The sequence below is a fragment of the Melozone crissalis genome, unplaced genomic scaffold, assembly GCF_028551555.1.
Source record: "Melozone crissalis strain CALT ecotype California unplaced genomic scaffold, PUWL_Pcris_2 ptg000045l_1, whole genome shotgun sequence".
NCBI lineage: Eukaryota > Metazoa > Chordata > Aves > Passeriformes > Passerellidae > Melozone > Melozone crissalis.
Genome location: NW_026535823.1, coordinates 6,749,516 through 6,769,651, shown reverse-complemented (window position 1 = coordinate 6,769,651; position 20,136 = coordinate 6,749,516). Strand labels below are relative to the sequence as shown.

At 53.6% G+C, this 20,136-nt stretch overlaps 1 protein-coding gene across 1 annotated transcript in view; it reads right to left on the bottom strand.

The window, feature by feature from the left end:
- Nucleotides 1-15,798, bottom strand: part of TNR (tenascin R) — a 77,408-nt gene extending 61,610 nt beyond the window's left edge. Inside the window, exon 1 of the mRNA XM_054285671.1 lies at nt 15,751-15,798. The gene's annotated coding sequence lies outside the window, so the exon portion shown is untranslated. The remainder of the gene's footprint in view (nt 1-15,750) is intronic.
- Nucleotides 15,799-20,136: the final 4,338 nt, after the last annotated feature.

Genomic DNA, 20,136 nt, shown 5'->3' with positions numbered 1-20,136 from the left:
CTGAAGGTGTGCTAGTGACACTGCTGCAATGTCCCTGTGTCCCCTGCATGAGCTGGACACAGTTTCAGGTCTCAGGGCAGGACTGGTTCACATCACCAACTCTTCTTGGACATCAGCATCTTGTGAGGGACAGTCCAGTTGCCACCCCTAGGAGGAGTGTCTCACACTGATTATTTCATTCTTTGCCTTTCACTGTGTGCCTCTGATACAATAAAGAAGAATAATTGACAGCCAGTGGGACCTGCCATGCTGACACTTTAATGACAGCCTATTTTGAGACACCAGAACTGCAACTCAGTGCTTCTAGAAGTTGTAAAAACTGTTGTAAAAAACTACTTTTTGTCCAAGAGGTTGTAAAAAGTTGTCTCCAGTGATGAGGGGAGCATGAATGCTGCCAGGTCCTTGGGGCAGGGGTGTCCCTGCAGGGTCCTGAACAAGGGGATTGTCCCTGATCCCCACCAGCATCTGACCCTATGGGACACCTGATGGGTGTGGGGGAGAGCAAAGAATCACCAAGGTGGGGTTTTTCCCACCTCAGACTTGCTGTAAAAAATGCATTTAATCCCCTAGCCAGTGGCAGGGAGAGAGGGGAGTTATCCAAGAGCAGAGCTGGGCATGGAGCCGCTGTGGCAGGGGTGATCTGCTCCTCCAGGAGATGCCAAAATGTCTCTATGCCTGAGGGAGATTTTCTGCTTTTTTGTTCTGCCTCTCTCCAGCTTTCCAACACCAAGACATCCCTGCATTTTCTCCATTCTAAAACCAGCAGAACCCCCATTATGGGTGTTAACAGGAGCAGCATGCATGCAGACACATTTTGGAGCATCTTTTCAGGGTGCCAGGTGATGCCATCAGCAGTGCAGCCTGCCAGGGGCCCATTAAGGGAGGAATGAGCACCAAAGGAGCTTCTTGCTCTGTTTCAAACAGCTCCTGCCACTCAGGGCACAGAATTCATGTCTGAGCAGATAGCTGGGAAAGCAGGAGGCCAAATAAATCTTGGTGGGCAAACTGAGCTGCATTTGGGACATGCTGGGGTTTGGATGTGTTTCTGTGCCCTCCAGAGATGCCAAGTGGGCCAACACCATGGGCACCACACTCCCTGGCCTTCAGCTCCTGCTGGTGCTCTCATTCTGCTGCTCATTTATCCCCCTGGCTTTCCTTTTGACTCCTGCACCCCTTGCACATTTACCCAGCCCTCCAGGCACCCCCTGCTTTATCCATTGTCTCTCCTGCCCAGCCTCTGCCCTGTGCTCCTGGTTAGATCCTTACCTATCTATATCCTTAACCTCTGCCTCCCTTTCCTGTCTCTTTGCCCACTCATCAGTCTTGCTTATGGCCTCCATCAGGCACTACCTTGGAGCCACTGCTGCCTCACCTCTGTGCCCTCTCTCCATCTCCCCACACAGCAAGATGAGCTGGAAAGCAAGATGATGAAGCAGCACCAGGTGCAGGAGCTCAGCATCCCCCACTGTGGGTGCATCCCCTCCCTGATGCACTTTTTGCCTGATTTTTGGGGTTAGACTTTGCTCTGTGCACAGATATCAAGAAACTGCAACTGACAGACACTCAAGCTCCTGCATCCTTACCCCTGGGGATGCTCCACCCTGCAGAGGACACTGGGTTTGGGGACAAACTCACATTTCAGAGATGTCCTGGGGCTGGCAGCTTTCCCCAGCTGCAATTCCAGCCTGGAGGATCATCAGCTCCCATTCCCACTGTCCCATTGCTGCACCACAGCTCCCTGCCCTCCCTATTCCCACTCCCCCACTCAAAGCTGCCTCACAGAGTCCAGGCTGTAATTTCTGTGCCTGCTCTCCCTCCCCAAGTGGTGGGAATTTTCCTCTTGCTGATTCACACCTCTGGCACGTCACATTTGATTTTTTTTTAGCGCTGACGCTGGCTGTGCTCACCCCAGGGAAAGGCTGAAACCCCAAAGTGCTGCTGCTGCTGCTCTGGGGACTGGCCCTCTGCCAGCCACGTGCTGCCAACTCAGCCAAAAAAACCTGCATCTGTGCTCAGCAAACCCAAACCTCTCCCACTGTTGGGGTCAAATAAGGGAAATTCCAGGGGTTCATTTTCTCCCTGCCTCCCTAATCCCAACCCTGGGCTCCCAACTGGCCCTTATGCTGAGTATAGCAAACCTCAGCCTCAATAAAACCAATTTTTTAGTATAAAAATGCTCTGGCTCTTCCCTCTGGACCAGCAGAGTGGCACACAAGGTGGAAAGCCCCATGGCCATCTACATCCCCACCTACATCCCTGGTGGGATGCAGCATTTGTAGCCCTGGGAAGGTTTTTGGAAAGGGGAGCATCCTGAACCTCCCACAGGCCCCTTTTGGGGGTTCAGCAGCTGGGTTGGGCTTGCACCTCTGCTAACTCCTCCTGGAAATTGTAATTGTGGGAATTCCACCCTTCCCTCTGTTTCTTCTCACCTGCCTCCACATCCCACATCTTACAGAGGGATCTCCACCACCAGGAGCAGCACCTCATGGCATGACAAGCACTTCCAAAGGACTTCTCGATTAATTTTCTGTGCTGAGAGCTGTCTTTTACTTCTTGCTGCTAAAAAGGCTCAGGCAGCATCCTCCTGCCCAAACAAACCCCAATTTCAGTATCCCTGCCCCATCTGCTGGCTTTGCCTGGGATGGGAAAACCCCACTGAGCCTTTTTGGGGCCACCACAGCTCTGTGTCCCTGTGGCCAGCCCAGGGTGTCACAGACATGTTTTATGGAAAATCCTTTTGCCAAGATCTTTCCTCCTGAGAAGCTGGGAGGCCTCCGGATCAAAATGCAAACAATGGTTATCTGCTGCTGTGGAATGCAACAGGTGCATCTGTGATTGGTCTTGTGTGGTTGTTTCTAATTAATGGCCAATCACAGCCAGCTGGCTCAGGCTCTCTAGTCAGTCACAAGATTTTATTATCATTCTTTTCTATTCCTTTCTTTGCGAGCCTTCTGATGAAATCCTTTCTTCTATTCTTTTAGTAAGGTTTTAGTATATCATTTTCTTTATTATAATCATTTAATATAATATATATTACATATATTATATATAATATAAAAATCACATATATAATATATTATATATACTATATAATATATATAATATATAATATATAATATATAATATATAGAATATATTATATAATATATATTACATATTATATATTGTGTATTGGATATTGTATATTCTATATTATATATAGAATAGATTATCTATAAAATATATATAATATAAATTTTCTTCATTTAATATAATATGTTATATATATTATATATAATATGTATTATATATAATATATATACTACATGATATATTATATAGAATATGTATTATATAAAAATATAATATATATATAATATACATTTTCTTCATTTAATATAATATATATCATAAGATAATAAATCAGCCTTCTGAAACATGGAGTCAGGATGCTCATCCCTACCCTTGTTGGGGTTGGCCGCAAATCCCACATTTGGTGACCCCAAGTGAGGAACATTCCCACACCAGGGGACATCTCCTCTCACTCCCATCGTCCTGAGGATGCCAGGGGACAATTCTGGAGCCACAAGCCCCAGAGTCACTCACTCAGGGTGGCTTTAGCTGTGGCTGAAGCTGTGCTGTGGTGCCAATCACAGGGAAATGGGGATGTTGGCATTCAGCTGCAGCACTGTCATTAGGGGCAATCACAATGTCCCTAGCAGGGATGAGGCTGTGGGGTGCAGGGAGGAAGGCCGGGGAATGGAAATACAGGAATTAACGGGTGATTGTCGAGTAAGGAGCAGTAATGCTGCTGCCTGTGACATCGTGGGACACTTTCCATATCAAATACACCACAAATACATCATGAATGGATGAATCTGCCTCGTTTTTCCCCCTCCATCTTTGCATTAAATAGTTTATTTTCAAGTGACCACGAGGAAAAAGGGAAAGGAGAAGAAAGGATGCAGGTTCCTGTGGGTGATGGAGGGGAAGGCTGGCACCCAGGAGTTTGCAGTGCCACTGCCATGCTGGACCTGGGGCTGGGACAGAACAGCTCCAAGGGGGAGCTTTCCCCTCTGCAAAGCCCTGCAGGAGATGCAGCACGGAAAGAAGCTCCCTTTTCCTGCTCATATTATTGGGGTGTCACCCTCAGTGTGGAGCCCAAGCCAGTAATTAGCTGCACTCTCTCATCTGGAGTACTTTCATCAGGCCCAAGTGAGGAATCTACAGCTGTCTGCAGGATTCAGGAGGAAATACCCCCAAAAACCTGATTTTTCTCACCTCAGTTTAATTTTTAGCCTAATGAGGCTGATTGGTGGCCCCTCCTGAGTGACAGGTTAGAGTCCAGAGCATCCCAAACCATCCCAAACCATCCCAGCCTGGGATGCAGGCTCATCCCTGGGTCTGGGCACAGCCACGTCAGCAGCTTAGTGGGATTGGAGAGAGGATTAGACACCAAAGGGGATAACAAGAGAGGATAAAAGATTAGTGGGGATAAAGGACCCTGGCACATGGGGATGAGAGGCAAATTCTAATTGCCTGGGGTTGGGGAGGCAGGTTCCCTCTGGGACTGTGATTTATGGCTGTGGGCCCAGGTACACAGAGCAACTGATGTGGCTGCAGCCAGTGCCTTTCCCTAAAAATAAACCTGAGACTTTTCCCCAGTTTGGGTAGAGAGTGCGCACATTCATGGGCAGAAAGGACTTGAAAGGGAAAATAATTTTGAAGAAAGCATCCCCAGCTTGGGGTCAATTTGTACTCCAGAGATTTAAGTATGTTGGAGCCCTGTTTAATGTGAGCCCAGTACTGGCACTGAACAGGTAAATGATGAAGCCTGCTGCTTTCTGTGCTGTGGCATCCCCAAATACACTTATTTTAGGGGGAAGGGAGCCCATGCTGGGCTGAAGCTCAGCAGCTCCTCTGGGGCAGCTCCGCAGGGCCCCTGGCAGAAGCAGGAGCAGAGGGATGTGCTGCCTGCCCCAGCTCCCTGCACCCCCAGGAGCCAGCCTGGGCTCCCTGCTGCCTTTTTTTTGTTTTTTCTTCTCTTGTTGGCCTGGGGAAACACCTCAGGATTGGTCACAGGTGATGTGCAGTCCATACCCTGGATCCCACATTGGGATGATGCAGGGCTGTCCCAGGGGCTGGGAGTGCCAAAATCCAACCAGAGCCCTGCCTGCCCCTGGGGCTGTGGGACCCAAACTCCTGCAGACTTGGGAACTAAAGCTGCCAATGCCAACCTGTCACAGACATCTTTTATGGAAAATCCTTCCCTCAGGATTTTTCCTCCTGAGAAGCTGGGAGGCCTCAGGAACAAAATGTAAACAATGATTATCTGCTGCTGTGAAATGCAACAGGTGCATCTGTGATTGGTCTCATGTTGGTTGTTTCTAATTAATGGCCAATCACAGTCAGCTGGCTCAGACAAAGAGCTGAGCCACAAGCCTTTGTTATCACTCTTTGCTGTTCTATTCTTAGCTAGCCTTCTGAAGAAACCTTTTCTTCTACTCTTTTAGTATAGTTTTAATGTAATATATATCATAAAATAATAAATCAAACACGGAGTCTCCTTGTCTCTTCCCTCAACCTGAGAGTGCCATGAACACGGTCACACCCACCCACCCATGCCAGGCAGTGATTTATCAAGAAGCCCCCAGGGCCAGGCTGATGTGGGCTGTGTGTGGAGTGATGGGGTGCCAGCACTGCCTGTGTGTGCTTTGGGGGTCCCTCTGTCCTGCTGGGGTGTGGGTGGGATCCTTTCCCACCATGGGGGTACCTGGGGGTCCCCTCAGGGCTGGATGGCCTCAAACCAGCACTGTGGGGTGAGGAGGGCAGGGAGCTCTGCAGCCTGGCCTGAGTGCACTCAGCATCACCCTGTGCCAAACCCTGCTGGTGTGGGAGAAGAGCACATCCCTGGGGCAGGGCCAGGCTTGCAAATGCAGGGATCCTCACCCATGGGCTGCTGATTTCCCCCTGAAATGCCCTCACACCCAGGCAGGCTGCACAGGAGGGAGCTGGGCAGCGGTGAGCAGCACCCAGATGTGCGGGATGCAGGGACAACATTCCATCCCTCCTGCAGCTGCTGCACAGCCAGCACAATGCTTCATTCTTCTGGGGCACCAGCAGCTCCATCTCTGCTCTGCTCTGCCCGGCCCTGGGCAGGGAGGAGCGCTGCTGTCCCAGCTCTGTGGGGACATGCCCCTTCCCCAGCTCCCACATGGTGCTCCTGGTGCTGCTGGGGCAGTGTCCCCACCAGTGCTGTTATAAATCTGCTTTTCCCAGCTGGGTATTGCTCTGCCCTCATGGGATTCCTCAGGAATTTTCACCCCAGTTTAATTTTAACCCCCAGGAGGGTTTCTCCTGCACTTACACTGGGATGGAGTGAAAGGCAGCTCTGCTCCTGCCCAGGAGGATACAAGGGCTGAGGCTGGGATATGATGAGTGAGAGATTGCCTGGGATTTAACAGGCTTTTTAAAGAGCAGATGTAAACCCCAGCCCTCGCTCTTTAGAGTCATTATATGTCCCCTGGTTCATTCTGCAAAGGGTAGGCACATTAACCTGCTGGCCTGGCTGCCCTCTGTTAACCACATCCTCATCACACCAACTCCCCTGACATTTGAAACTGCTCTTTTTTTCCAAGCCCACTGCCTGCTCTCATTGCCAACCCAACATTTTGAGGCTGGGCATTTGCCTCTTGTCATTCCTGAGGATCTTACAGCATAAATCAAACTATGGAGGAAGAAGAAATAATCTACCAAAGCATCAGGAATAACACCACCTCCATCACAAAAAGATTAATTTTTGCTTGAATTAATACACTGAAAGCTGCAGGGAGAAGCCCTCCCCTGGCAGTGAGGGGCAGGGCAGAGCATCACCCCTGCCAGGGCTCACAGTGCCTGTTCCAGCTCCCATTTCTATGGAAACCTGCCCCCATCACTCCTTCTCCTGCTAATTTAAGGAAATCAACCTTGTGCTCTCTGAGGAGTTGCCTGGATGGATCCATGGCACTGGGCAGGCAGTGATGTCCCCCTGCCCACCAGCCCCTGACAGGGCCCTGCAGAGCTCAGGGTGGGTGCCCATCCCATTCCTGCTCTCCTGAGCAGGGAAAGGCAGGGCTGCTCCTTATCTCAACCCTTCTCATCTGCTCTGGGTCCTTCCCATGACTGCCTCTCCTCTCCCAATCCTCCTTATCTGCTCTCCCCCCATCCATCCCTCTGCCCAGCTTTGTTTGCATCAGTGAAACACTTGTCCAGGTCAAATGATAAACACAATTCCATTGATTGCTGGGAAGAAAAAGCCCTCCAGAGCAGAGCAGCAGATTCCTTGCTCTGGAAATCAATAACCCCCAAACCCCTCCACCCCCTCAGAGGGGAGGCAGGGCTGCATGGAGGATGTGACACCTGAGAGTGATGTAAATGAGGACATGAGGAGCCTGCAAACCCCCCTGGCCTGTCCCAGGCTGCTCCCATGGAGGACAAACCCTCCCAGCTGCTCCCCAGGGCAGAGCCCCAGCCCATCAGCCCCATCAGCCCCTGCATCCCGCTCCTCCTGCCTGAGGCTGGGCAAACATCCCCATTTCAGGCTGGAAATCAGGGATGCAGGGGAGGGACAGCAGTGAGGAGCAGCCTGCTGGGCTGCTGGAGGGCCCCAGGCTGTCACTGCACTGCCCAAGGGGAGCTCCTGTGCCTCTGAGTGATTCCGCTCTAAAGCCACAATCGATGCAGAGGAATTTAAAGGGATTAGATGTTTTGCCACTGCTGCAAATGTGGTGCTCCCCACGGTGGTCTCCTCCACCAGGACTTCAGGAATGAGGTGTGTGACCCCCTGGGTACCTACAGGATTCACTCGAGAGGCTTTTTTTAGACCCAAAATGCTGAACAGCACAGAATTTACTGTGCAAAAAGATGCTGTGCCCACCTGTCCAGTCAGTGCTTCATCTCCTCTGTGACAGAACACATAAAGGAGGCCAGTGAGCCTCACCATTTAGTGCAGGGAGAAAACAAATTCAATTAAAATAATAAATAATGAATGAGACATCATTAACAGAGACATAAAAAATTATAAATAATAATCTGGGCTGGGAAGAAACAAGCCCAAGTGCTCCTTCGGGCCCACATAAACCAGCAGAGCCCTGACCCCAGGGAAGCAGCAAAGCAGGTGTGGTGGAGCATAAGGAGCTGTAATGAATTCAGAGCTTCCACCAGGCTTTAATAAAGTCCTTCTGCAGAGGCTATTAAGGGAACTGAGATGAGAGGTGAAAGTTTGTTATGGATTAGGAGCTGTCTGAGAGACAAAGATGAAAGAGCTGAGCAGTGATGGAGACACAGGATGAGCTGGGGAGCCTGGGACACCCCTGCCCGGAGAGAGGGGTCTGGGCTGTGCTGGGGCTGCAGGGGATGAGCTGTGCCCATTCTCAGGAGCTGGGCTGGCTCTACAGCAGCAGCTGAAGCTCATTCACTGCCAGCATGGTGTTCATTCAAAGGAGCCCTGCCCCGGCTGCTGGGGATGCTGATGCCAGCTCCCCACAAAGCATCAGCCTGCAGGGCTCAGCAGGGCAGCCCAAATCCCGCAAAGGGCTGGGCTCACCCAGCTCAGCCCCAGTGCTGCTGCCAGGGCTCTGGAGCACAGCTCCAGCAGCGATTCACACCCAGCTCCAGCGTGATTTCCATCTCTGGGGGTCGGGGCTGCGTGGGGACAGCTCTGCCTCTCCTGGGGTGCCAGCTTTGTGTCGATGCCTACTGAGAGGGCTGGGATGACCTTTCCCAAGGGCAAAACGAGCCTGTGGGGTACCCAGAAGCTGAGGGTGGGGTTACATCCCCAGTCCCCCCCAATCTCCTCCAGCCCCAGAGTGGGAGCTGCAGCCACCCAGTGCCTCCAAACCCTGCCCTGCTGGATGGATTTCTGAAATTGGATTGTGACAAACATTTAATACCTAATAGAGCTCACACCAGCACAGTTAATTAAGAAGGTGACTAATCCAATTCACTCGTGGGAGAGCAGAGTGAGAGAGGGAGGAAGAGAGGGAGCCTGCGTTAGTGAGGGGAGGGAGCAGAAAAAAATCACTTCAGCTTCCAGCACCTGTCCTTTCATTTTGTGTGTACACACACCATGAAGAAGGACTTTCCTTCCCTGTTGCCAACTCTGGAGCTGCTGAGCAGGAGCTGAGCTGGCCCAGGCTCTGTGTGAGCTTCACTGGGGTGCCAGGCCAGCTGAGGGTCGGGATATTGGAGCTGGAGCCCCCTTGGCCACGGAAATGCCCTCAGTTTTATTTTAAAACACCCTCCAGGGGCTGCCGAGGCACAGACACGGCAGAGCATCCCCTGCTCCACACGGGACCGGTCCCAGGCACGTCAGGCTGGCAGAGCCAGCTGTGGCAACATCTGTATGCCACTCACAGCCCGTGCCCCCGGAGTTGATAAATAAAACAAGTGGAGTTATTTTGGCCGCGGGGACAGGGCTGTCTCCCGGAGCACAGAGCGGCCCTTTCTCCGTCTCTCAGTGCCGCCCGAGTTCATTGTCACTCCCCAGTGGAGAACAGGACGCGATTGAGCCGGGGTGCCCATCTGGAGAGCCGGAGAGAGACTCTGTTCATATCAGCGCCCAGTGGCATCAATGGCGCTTTTACACCGAGCCCCGGGGCAAACAAAGGCTCGGAGAGAGGGAGAGCGACGGGGAAAGCCGGGGAGGGCTGGGATGGAGCCGGGGAGGGCAGCGGGGAGCGGGGATGGAGCCGGGGAGGAGGGCGAGCAGGATGAGCTGGAGAAGGAGCACAAGGGGGGAAACACAAATGGAGCAGCTCCATCTAAAGCAGGTTTCCTACAGAAAATGAGGCAGCTGGAGGAGTTTAGGGTGCGGGCAGCAGTGGCACCAGCGTCAGGCAGCAGGGATGCTGGAGCAGGAGCAGAGCCTCGCACCTTCATCACTGCAATTAGTCCTCATTAAGCACGGCTGGCAAAAGGGGATGCTGCCTTAATAACATGACAGGCAGATGGGTTAAAATTGGAGAGGAAAAGAATAAAAACCGGAAACAACCCAAAGGAAAACCAACCAACCAACCTGTGCCCAGGAGCGCTGCCAGTGGTTTCCCAGGGCAGCACTGGAAGCACCCGCGGGGAGCCCGGGGTGGTCCTGGGGTGCCCGCGGTGATGGGTGCCTGTCAGACCCAGTAATTAATGAGGAATTACACCCCCAGCTCATCCCTCCTGCGGCCACAAAAGCCCCCAGGGTGCTCCCAGCATCCTCCCCCTTGCAGGAAATAATTACTTAGGTTAAAATTATTTACCAAACGAGGCAATTCTCGGCGCGCTATCTCGCAGCCGTGCGCTTGGTTTACATTGTTACTGGCGCTACGCAATAAATTAGCTGCGTAATTAAAGACGAGCTTAATGCTGATGCTTTGCAGAGGGATTTTCTTTCAAGTCTCTCTGCGAGCAGAGCGCGCTTTAGGTGAGGGGCTGGCAGGACACCGATCCCCCCGACAAACGTGTCCCTGGCTCGCCCAGGGGACAGCAAGCAGATCGAATCCAATCAATCTGCATGTTAATTACCGGGCAGGCTCTGTCCGCAGTGGGGGCAGCCAGGGCCGCCCTGGGCGATGCTCCCTGCTCGTCCCCGGTTATCCAGCAGGGACACGATGGGCTCCATCCATCGACAGGACCTGTTCCTGACTGTGCTGATCAGCCAAGCGAGGCTGCAAAACCCCACGGGGATTAGAGACTCATCACCCAAAAAAAAATAAAAAATCCAAACCCCCCCAAAAAAACACCCAAAAAAGGGAGGAAAATAAACACCGCACTTCAGGAATCCACGTTTTTGGTGATTTCTGCTGACTAACATGATTTCAGCCAAAACCAAGGAGCCATCAGGGAAAGGCTCAAGGGTTTCCCTAGGAAACATCTCCTTCCTGGGGATGAAGCTCTGGGAACACGATGGGGCTGGAGATCCAGCATGGGGACCTCTGTGTGAGCCAGGGCATGCCTTGCTCCTGCTGCAGCTCCTCCATCCTGCTCCAGCATGCTGTGGCAGGGCTCAGGGTCACCTACCGTGCCAGCCATGAGAGCAGAGCCACGCCCAGCCCTTCCCATGCTGGCTTGGTGGGCACAGCCATCCCCCGGAGCCTCCTCCCTCCACCAGCAGCCCAAATGCATCAGTATTGAGTGGGCAATCAATGCCCCAACCCAGGCAGCCAGGCCAAGCACAGCAATGACAGCAGCTCCAGCTGAGGCAAACAGAGCAGCTTTCCCCTGGGACGTGGCCACACCGGCTCCCAGGATGCCAGGAGGGCAGGGCAAGGCTTTTTCCTTCCACCTGGGAGGATTTCTGCACTTCAGAGGGATATCAGCACCCAGTGGAGCAGTTCTGCTGCCAGGCCACTCCAGCTGCACCCCAGCCTCCAGCCCTGAGAGCCCTCAAGTGGGACATTGTCCCCAAATGAGTGGGGAAAGAGGAGGGAGCTGCCCTGGGATGAAGGACAGAGAGCTGAATTGATTTCTCCCTCCTGTGATGGTTCTCATGAGTGGAGGGGAAGGAGAGAGCTTTAAATCCCTTACCCCTGCCAAACCATCCTTCAGGAGAGCAGCCATTACCATTTCCTACACGTGGAGCAGCTACAAGCATCTCATTTCCCCAAAGTGTGTGGGATTTGTGATCTCCAGCAGGACAAGAGTTCTGGCTGGCCCAAAGGAACATCCCGCATCCACCCAGGTGCCAGTTGAACACTCCTGGCTAATTTCTCTAGCAATGACCCACACCGCCACAGGCTGGCAACAGGCTCCAGGTCTCACCTTCCCCATGGTGACCTGCTGGAGCTCCGTGCACCTCGAGGAAAGAGATGGGGAGCAGAAATCCCTCCCAAAAGGGTTTATTCAGCAATAAAGCTGAGAGAGAGAGAGGCAGGGAGTTTGTAGCTGGGGTGGTTTCTAGCATGTCCTAGGTTAAGCTGCCCACAAACCCAAACAGCTCAGAGGGAAAATTTTTGGATGAAGATCTCTGCTCACCAGACCTCCTAGGGAAAGGGACCTCAGCAGGGACCTTCTACTGCCCTATTCCTGGTGATTTTGGGGGAATCCACAGCCCCTTCCTAAGCCCCAGCCACCCCAGGGAGCATGAGGGGAGAATTTAGCATTCCACCAGTAAATCTGGCAGCGACCAGCCCCTGAGCACCAAACCCCACACAGGAGGAGGAGGAGATGGTTCATGTGCCATCCCACAGCTCTGATCCCCCACCTGCTCATCTCTTCCCAACCTCTGCCATCCCAGATGTGCCAGCAGGACAAGCCCTCCATGGTGGCTGGTTAAAGGCAGCACTGTGTTTTACTGAAGGCAGCTGCTGGAAGCCAGGATTCAGCTTTGCTGCCTTGCACCTTGCCAAGGTTCCTGCCCTGGCCATGGGAATTATGGAAATGCCAGGCTTTGACATTTAAAAGTAGCAAGGAAAATAAGAGGGGGTGGGGGGGGGGGGGGGGGAGAAATAACAAAACAATTACCTGGGGCTCGTCAAGGAGCTGCTGGGAGAAATTGTGATGGCTAATTATAAAGGGAAAATTAAATTGGGCTCTGGGATGAAGACAACAAGCTGGGGGAAATAGGAAGGCACAGGAGGAGAGGGGTCTCAGCCTGAGGATGGGATGGTTGGTGCTGACATTTTGCCATGGAAGGATGTTCCTTTGAATATTTCCCAGTGGGAAGGGGCTTGTTCAGTGACATTTCCTTTGGCTAGGTAAGGCAGGGGTGATGGAGGGGAGATGCCCTCTCAATGCCCATGGAACCCAGCTGAAGCACCTCCCTTGGGGCTGTGGCAGCCAACAGGGAAAATCCTGGACTGAAAGTCAGCTGAGATGGCGCTGGGCATCCCAGGGCTCATTTCAGGCACATCTGTAAGGGAGACTGGACCTGCCTTGTGAGTTATGAGACTGATGAGGGGAAAACCCCTTCCAGAACAAGAGACAGACAAATGACACCTGCTGAACCTGCCCTCTGTTTTCTATTTTGTTTTTGAATTTCCTATCCCCATCCCTTCTGATTCATTTATTTTATTTCTGGTGCAGTGGGGTGGGTGAGGGGAGAGCAGGAATCAATGGTGCTGTCAAACAGGGGGTGCAGAGAGCCTGAGCTCCCAGCACCGACTGCCTTTAACTCAGCAGCCACCTCCCAGGGACTGGGAGCCAGAAACTGGGCTGAGAGAACAGAACCCAACAGCTGGGAGCACCCAACAGGCCCAGATTTATCCTCTCTGGGATTTTGACCCTGGCTGTGGGACCACCTTAGGGATGGAGCAGGATCTAAGGCCATTGACATTTTGTTTCTCATTAGTGGCACAATTAACAGGAGAGAGGATTCCAGGCTCTGTCCCTGTCCCTCAGCTGCCTCCTGCTGCCTTTATCTCTTCTGCCTGGGCAGTTCCATCAATGAATTGACTTCTTCCCCTGCCTAATTTATGTCTCCTTTATGTTTGTTTATATAATAAGGTTAAACATCTACTTTACACCCTACATGCTTGTACTTGTTAATTAGCCTTTTTCTTTGGTTTTATTGCATTTGCTGTGGGCTCTGACAAGATGAACAGCAGCAAGGAGAGGCTGGGAACCCCACAGACACCCTGTGCCAGGGCAGGAGCTGCAGCCCCCCAAAGCCCAGCAGGTTTGGGTGCCTGTAACCCCCCAGGAGCTGTGGGTGAAGCAGTCAGAGCTGCAGCTCTGTCAGGCTCCCATAGGATTGGTTCCCACTTCTCAACACAGTTTTGAGCTGTTTTAGGGAGATTGGGGAGCTTGGAGCACCACCATCAGGAGAACAGCACGAGATCCATGGTGACAAACTATCCCTGCAGCTTCACCTTGCTGATGCTCAAATCCACCTGACGAGTCCTGGGAGCAGCTTTGGGGTGCAGGGCAGAGCAGGGAGTTCTCCATGGGAGTGGCTCTGCTCCCCACAAACAGCCCCACAAACATGAGAGCCCAGGGGAAACCCCAAGCTCAGCCCAGAAACAAGCTGCCTCTTCGTCCTTGTTTGCCAGGCCTCGCAGCCAAACCCAGCACCAGCACCACGAGCCCCAGCAGCCAGCAGGGCTTTTCCTGGCTCTGTGGTCCTAGAGATGGATCCACCCCTGCAGGAGAAGCCCAGCTCCCAGGCAGACATCACGGGGAGAAGGACCCGGTGGGACTGGCAGTGCTCCGGGGCCCCTCTCGCCCACCCAGCCTCCCCCTGTACAAACCCGGGCATTTGTGGCTCATTGCTGTGAGCACCTGAGATTCAGAGAAACCCCTCATGCTCCACTGAGGGTGCAGGAAAAGCCCGTCTGAGCCTCCTGCCTGCCTGCCAAGCCTCCTCCTCTTGCCCATTCCTCAGTTTCCCCGCCTGCAGACACACGTCCCTCAGGGATGCAGAAACCAATGCCCAAATGTGGCCCTTCCTTGATGGGAGATGTCTGCTCTCAGCTGCTCTCAGCTGCCCAGCCCATACACAGGCAGGAGCTTAAAGAGGCGAGGTGCAGCCCATTTCCAGCCAGGACGGCAGGACACAGGGATGCTTCCCTTCCATCGAGCCCCCTGCCGCTCCAGGAAGGATCCCCGCACTGGGCTCAGCCTTCTCCGCCTCTCCGGCTGGATGGATTCTGTCAGAAGCCACAGCAGGTGACTGCTAATGAAGCTCGCCTAATTAATGCGTTCCTCAGACACGCCCTCAGCGTCCCTTCCTCCTCCAGGTGCTCCATCCACCCCTCCGCCAGCCGTGACCTGGCCAAGCAGGCTCCGCTCCCTGCCTTCGAAAGTCGCAGCTGTGCTCAGGTTTAGGGAGCAGCATCCTCCAGCCCAAAGCTCTCCCCTCTTCCAGGGCTCAGCTCGCCTCCGGAAAGGCAGCCTTGCTGCTTGAGCAGGCAAAAACCGCGTTCAAACTTTGGTGAATTGAAGCAAAAAGCCGCGGCTAAGGCTCGGCAGAGCCTGGGTGGGCTCCGCGTTCGCCGACAGCATCCAGGGAAGGAGGGATGGAGAGGCTGCTCGGGTTCGTTCCCAGCTCCCGGAGTTGGGGATGCTGCTGCCCCCGCGGGGAGGGGGAGTCGTGGGCGGAAGGGAGGCAGCGGGCTGGGAAGGAGAGATGGAGCCCGGCTTTGGCGGGGACAGGGTGTGAATGAGCCCCCAGCGCTGCCTGCAAGGATGCAGCAAGGAGCCTCCTCCCCCCACGAACTGTCTCCGTGTGACGCAGGTGCCGAGAGCCAAATTTCTTCCACCTCATTCCAGCCACAAAAGGAACTTGCAGAAAGTGCGGGCAGCTTTTACCACCCCCCAAAAATAACCAACAGACCAACAGACCCCTTCTCCCCTCGCCCGCGTTCGGGCCGGGCAGACCCCGCGGCACGGCAATCGCGGCTCCCTCCTTCCCTCCGCCGCTTCCTCCGCGCTCAACTCCGCTGGGCTGGAGAGAGAGGGGCAGCACACACAGCAGAGAGCACGGGCAGCCGCGGCCGGGCACGGCTGGAGCAGCGGAGCGCGGAGAGCCGTGAGCTGTGCCCGCGGAGCGCTGTGAGCTGTGCCCGCGGAGCGCGGGGCAGAGCGGCGCGGAGCTCGGAGCGGTGACACGGAGCGCGGAGCGCGGAGCTCGCAGCCGTGGCACAGAGCTCGGAGCGGTGACACAGAGCTCAGCGCCGCGGAGCGCGGAGCCCAGCCTGCGGAGCGCGGTACCGCGGAGCGCGGAGCTCAGAGCGCAGAACGCGAAGCTCCGAGCCCGGAACGCGAAGTCGGAGCGCGGGGCGCGGAGCTGTCCGCGGTGCTGAGCACACTCACCGGGCCGGGCCGGGCCGAGCCGGGCCGCTCCTGCTGCTGCCGCCGGGATGCTCGTGGGGCGGCCCCGCTCCGCGGGTGCCCGGGCTCGGCCTGGCGCCCTCGCTGGCACCGCAGCCCCTGTGGCTGCTGCGGCCGAGAGCAGCGACCCCGGCACTGCCTCGCTGCCGCTCCGTCCTCTCCTTAAATTTCAGCAGCTCGGTTCCCCCCCCCCCCCGCCCCCCGTTTTTTTTCCTGGCTCTCCCCTGCTCTCGCTCCCCGCTCCGGGCTCTCCCGCACGCCCGCAGCCGCCTAGCGGGCAGAGAGAGGCGGCAGGAGGAAAATCCCACCCGCGCAGCCGGGCGGCACCGCCGCCGCAGCCCTCCCACCGCCACCGGGCCCCCGCACCCCCTACTTATAGAGGATCTTACTCTTCTAGTGTATTAATTACAATCGACTTCCAATCCTTAGAATCTGGTTTAAACCCGGAGAAGAGTAATAAACATAATCCTATTCACACTGGCCCTATCACCGACCCTAAGCATCCTCCTAACTGCACTGAACTTTTGACTCGCCCAAATAACCCCCGACTCAGAAAAACTACCCCCATACGAATGCGAATTCAAACCCCTGGGATGTATCTGCTCGACTCCCCTTCTCAATCCGCTTTTTCTGGTAGCCATCCTCTTCCTCCTGTTTGCCTTAGAAAACAGGAGGGTCCTGGGCAGCGGGAGAGAACGGGAGGGAGAGAGGAGAAGTGGAAAGGGGTAAAATGGAGTGCAAAAAAAGGTGAGAGCCAACTGAGTTTGACCTCTCAGCATTCCTGGGGTCTGGGTGCAAATCCAGGCACAGGAATGGTCAGAGGGCTGGGATAGCTCTGCTCTGAGGGAAGGTTGGCAGAGCTGGCCTTGGTCAGCCTGGAGAAGAGAAGCTCTAGAGAGACCTTAGAGCCCCTTGCAGTGACTGCACTGACTGCTCCAAAGAGAGGGCTTTGGACACGGGATGGAGTGACAGGAGATGAGAGAATAGGTTCCCACTGCCAGAGTTAGATGGGATATTAGGAAGAATTTCTTCCCTGTGAGGGTGGGGAGGCCTTGGCACAGGTTGCCCAGAGAGGCTGTGGCTGCCCCATCCCTGGAAGTGTCCAAGGCCAGGCTGGATGGAGCTTGGAGCAACCTGGTCTTCTGAGGGTGGAATGAGATGGTCTTTAAGGCCCCTTCCAACACAAACCATTCTGGAGTTCTGTAATATCACAGAACAGGTGTGGGTAGTACCCAAAACGCTGGATTCTGACACCCCCCAGCCCCCCAAAGGTTAATTAACATTATGGGGGGAAGGTTGTTACCCAGCTGGGAGGTTGGGGTATCCATTGTACATGACTGGGGAACAGAGCTGCCTGGGGAGGAGGGAGCAGGTAGCCACAGCATATTTGGAGCACTCTAATTCCTTTTAGCATCATAACCTACCTGAATATTGAAAGCAATGAGCCTCCAAAAGCTTTTTGCTCAACAATGAATAGCACTGTTGACAGTAGAAAGTATTTTTTCACAGCTGAGCTGGTGAACCGAAGTTGAGAAGAGCAATTCCACCTAATTCTGCACAAAACTTGGATAGGTTTCTTGGCAAGCTACTTCCTCAGGTTGGAGACTGTGTCCTGGTATGTTAAAACAGACCTTTTTCAGTCACAGCTACAAGGTGGTCCTAAATAGTCCATGACTCCTCAGGTACAATTTCATGTCCCAATTTCCCCACATTGCTTTGGGTAAATTACCTAATTTACCTCCTACCTCCATAACAGGGAAGCTCAATGAGAGGTGTAAAGGCCATTAATAGTGATGAGCTGTTCAGCTCTGTAGGTAAGTGATGAGCTGTTCCTCTCTGCACACTTGGATGTGTGGGGAGTCCTGTACCTTCCCACAGGCATCTTGCAGAGTGAAACCCATCCTGAGGGAGCCAGCAGGGATTTGGGGATGGGCTCAGACACTGGAGAGAACTAAACCTGGCTGAGCTACACCCTGAGTGCCACCAGGGAGCTGGGACTGGAACTTTGCAGACTATTGATGCCTTGTCAAGGCTGACCTAGAACAGAGTTAAAGAATAAAATAGGGATTTATCAAAAGACCTCAATGGATCCACCTTGGGCAGCACAAGAGCCCAGCCAGGGCTGCACCCAAGATGAACCAAAATGATCACAAAATGGACACCTGGTCACAGGTTCTCACACTTTTATAAGTTCTGGTCCATTTGCATATTGGAATTAATTGTCTAATAGCTTTAATTAATTGTCAGTTGTCTATTGGAGTTAATTGTCTAATAACTTTAGGTTATTAAGACCCATCCTTCTTGTTTTTCTCTCTCCAGCCCACGTTGTTTGTGCTCTTGGGCCTGAGATTTGGATCATTTGTCCTTGGTCCCCAGCTAGAGCAGGAATTGTTTTGTCTCCCTGCTCTGTGCACAGAGCTCACCATCCCCTAATATGGGGAAGCTCAGAACTACACACTAAAGCAGCACAGAATCTGAAAAACATAAAAGCTAAAGCCTAAGGCATCACTATCATGCAAAAGTTGGAAATGAGGTATTTCAGCTTTGGCTCTACAGATGTACCAGCATGACCAAAATCACATTCCTTGGACCACACTGATGATGGAAAAAAGCCCAAGAAGCCACATGTAAGCAAGACTGGAAGAGCTGATCAGGCCCTCCTGGCTTTCTCCAGCTGGAGGAGTCACTGCCCTCCTTCACCTTCCAGCCACAACAATGAGCCTGCAAGTCAAAGTCAAAGGCAATGTCCCCAAACTCACCTGTTTTGAGTGTGACCATGCACTAAGGAGTTTCTCACTCAAGTTCCTCAGAGCAGGTGCCTGGCTGTAAAACCCACGTGCTCCAGTTCCTGTGAAGGTTATTCCTTTTTGCAAGGGAAAAGCAGGGTCAAGCAGAACCCAAAGCTGTCTTTGGACCCTCTTTGAGGGTCCTTAATGAAACCTTAATGATGATGAGGAGAGACTGACAAAACTCCTTGCTCTTACATGTACTTCAGAGGAAGGTACACCCTAAAATGGGACACTAGATTGTTTTGTAGCCAACACAAGTTGTTTTCCAAGGGGCGGTCTCTGGAGGGAAGAGCATGTGGCTTGCAGGAGGCATGGATGATCTGAAGGGGTCCCTGGGGGCCATGCTGGGAAGAACTAGAGACCTTAATTTAGAAAAGTTGTTTGGGAGATAATTTCAAATCCCTTTTCTCTCTGTTTTGCTCATGCTCACTTTGGGACTCTGGGCAATAATCACCCACACAGCACAGGCCCCCTCATGTTCCACAAGCCTGCCTTGCTGGTGCCAGTGGGGATTGAGCCTCAGGGGTTTCCATCACTCCAATGACAGCAAAAGCACTCTCCCCTCTCCCGTGAATGAGACCTTCTGCACTGGCCTGAAAGCCCCAAGATCTCTTCCCTGTGCAGTCTTGGGGGGGATGCCCAGCAGTGAAACGCTGCTGTTCCCATCCCTCCCCTCCTGCTGCTCCTCTCTCACAAAAAACTTGTGTGAAAACAGCTCTGCAGCCAGCGCCCGCCCACTTCCCTGAGCTTTACCATCCTTGCTGCTTCCCTGGAGGTGCGTGGCAGTGGGAATTCTGCAGAAAAAGTTGGGGAGATGGCTTTGATTCCTTCTGGGAGGGACGGCAGCCCCGGGGAGCAGCTCTGGTGCGGAGCGGGGCCGGCCCCGGCAGCGCCATCCTCCCTCCCCTGCACACACAGGAACCAGCGCGGCTCCCAGCCCCACTCACCAGAAAATTAAACATATGTCTCCACTCACCCAGGCGAGGAATTAGATGTTGATCCGTCCTGATTCCATCTATTTCAATTATAGACACGGACAGGCACCGCCTTCCCCTCGGGAAGGCTGAACAGTCCCGGAGAGGTTTCCAGCCCGCAGGGCTCGGTCTGGGCACGGCAGCGTCCCAGGCACTGCAGCCCCTTGGAACACCATGAGGGGGATGCTCAAGGCTGTGGAGATATTTGGGGACCTTGGGTAGATTTGGAGACCAGGCACTGCAGCCCCTCTGAACCTCATAGGGGTGATGCTCAAGGCTGTGGAAATATTTGGGGACCTTGGGCACATTTGGGGACCAGGCACTGCAGCCCCTTTAAACCCTATGGAGGGGATGCTCAAGGCTGGGGAGATATTTGGGGACCTCGGGTAGGTTTGGGTTATGGTGGGGGGAAGTTCTTAGGGCTCTGGGTGGATGCTTGGGTTCCTAGGGTGGAAGTTTGGAGCTCTAGGGAGATAATTGAAGCCATGGATGGGTGCTCAGGGCCTTGGCAGGATGCTCAGAGTAAGGGGCCATGGGGGGCTGGCAGCAGGAGCTTGCAGGATACACAGGGGCTGCAGTAAGAGGGAGCAGCACACTGTAAACCA